Consider the following 2,332-nt stretch of genomic DNA (forward strand, 5'->3'; position numbering starts at 1 on the left):
GGGCTCCAGTCTCTCTGGCATTTCTTGTTTTCTATTGTCTTGTGTTGTCCCTTGGCTGTCCTCGTGGGGCAAGGTGGCACCTTTGAGATTCGCACCCCCCAGATTGGTCATCCTCACGTCTAAGCAGCATTTGGATTGGATTTCTTCTAAGACAAACTTCTCATTCTTCTGGCGGCCCGTGGTTCATTTTATCTTTGCCAGCACCACTGTGCGAGCACAGAGTCAGGCTGTAATCAGCACCCCAGCTTGAGGCTGGCCGATGGCATGTCTGGGCTGGGAATTTCTAGGGGTTCACTCCTCTCTCTGTATCCAGAGCCTCAAAAAGCCATCAGCAGGGCACTTCTGACCACAGTCTTCCTGACCACAGCTCTCTGCCCAGCCCTATCCCTTGGGGTAAACACAGGACACACACGCACAGAAACCCACACATCTGGGGACATGTATGGTCACAAGGCGACCCACCCAGCCATTCCTCCTGGGTGGGTCCAATGGCCACTTAGAGTGGCCACGTAGATGCCTGTGGCTTGGCACGTGGGACCCAGTGAGCTCCAAGAGGCCATAGGCTGTGGGCCCCCACCCTCGAACTAGAGGTCACCCAGAGTTCCTCTTGGAGGAGCTTGGTGATGGCAGGTGCCAACGGGGAGAAGTCACTGGGTTGATGGCTGCTGGTGAGGAACTACAGAATTCTCTGAGGATCAGCTGAGAATGATGGGAAATGACACGGCGTCTTGTTCGTGACTGATGGGTGATGAGGAAGACGGGTGCCCTCTCCCAGCCCAGCTCAGCCAGATCCCGGAGGGGAGGTAGCCTGGGACTCTAGGATGCCTGCCCCTGCCCACCTTCTCTCTTGGTCTCAAAAACAATAACATTGTGCCATGCTCTCTTACCTTTGATCACACGCATGCCCATCCCACCTCCGGGGCGATTCCATGGTGCTGACTTCCTGGGCTCCCAGGTCAGGGTTACCATAACAACGCATGTTGTTCCATATGTTCTATATGTTCCATATAGGCACATAGGTGGCTCTGTCTACAGGAGCAGAAGCAGAGTCTTGTCTGAGGAACCCTGGTGGTGCAGTGGGTTACCAGTTGGATTGCTACCAGCTGGACTGCTAACACAAGGTCAGCAGTTCGAACCCACCAGCTGCTTCTCAGGAGAAAGACGAGGCTTTCTACTCCCATACAATTTTAGTTTTGGAAACCCATGGGGGCAGTTCTCCTCTGTCCTATAGGGTCACTCAGCGTCACTGAACTTGGCTTTATATACATGCTTCTATTATGAGGTATGACTCAGGTTGGGAGAATCACTGAATATAACAATATCTAAGATATGACACTGTCACCACCCTGCTTGGGGTGGGGCGGGGTACACATAGGCGGCGATGTCACCCCCTTTCAGAGTGCAGGGCTCCGGTGTCAGAAGTTACGAGCTGAGGTCTCAGGGAAGTGACTCCAGCCCTGACTCCAGTCCCTCAGAAAGTGTGGTCTGCGGCTGAACACTCGGCAGGCGGCCTGGGCTGACATCCGTTGTTTGCTGACTGTCTTTAAACCTCAGGGCCCTGGTGGTGTGCTGGTTACAATCAATGGGCTGCGACCCAAACGGCCGGCTGGTTCTGCCTCTGCGCATAGCCCTCAGTCCACAGCTGTGCCTCCGCGTGCGGCTTCCTGCTCCCACAAGTGACGTTGAGTTCACAACATGCAGGTGCATTCCGCTCACACTGCTCACTGTTGCTGTCACTGCCCTTGTGGGTGTCAGATTCCTGGCCAAGCTCTGTGGATGCACTTCTATGGGAATCCAGCATGCCACCTCCTTTACATATAGCGGCACATTTGGGGAGGACAAGGGGAGCAGTGGCACGGGGGGAATGAAGGAGGACCGGGTGGTGAGTCCCAGGTCTCTGGCCGAGAGGGTGACTCTGAGCTCAGTGGGGAGCCATTGGTTTCTGCCCTGGTTTCCCTGTGAACTTTGAGTGAACAGTTGGTAGGAGACATTCAGGAGGGTGCATCTCTCCTGAGCGTGTGGCAGGCGCCTTTTGCCCAGGGGCCCAGTGTGATGCAGAGATGCAGGGAGTCGAGGGCCACATGCTGGGGCCCCTAAGGTGCATGTTGCCGCTTGATAATGCCCTGGCCTGGGGCAGCTGACCATGGTCATTGTCCACCTCTGCAGACAATCACACCTTTCCCATGAGTCTGTGTTGTGGATTCCATCAAGCGTGTCCAGGGCTCCCACTGGCGCTTAGCCGGCCATCGATCTATGTCTGCTGTTCTGTTTCTACCTTGTTCTACAGCAGCGGTTCTCAACCTGTGGGTCACGACCCCTTTGAGGGTTGAAC

Source organism: Echinops telfairi, unplaced genomic scaffold (genome assembly GCF_000313985.2).
Source record: "Echinops telfairi isolate 266 unplaced genomic scaffold, ASM31398v2 ScPeMD7_1;HRSCAF=3_0, whole genome shotgun sequence".
Lineage (NCBI taxonomy): Eukaryota > Metazoa > Chordata > Mammalia > Afrosoricida > Tenrecidae > Echinops > Echinops telfairi.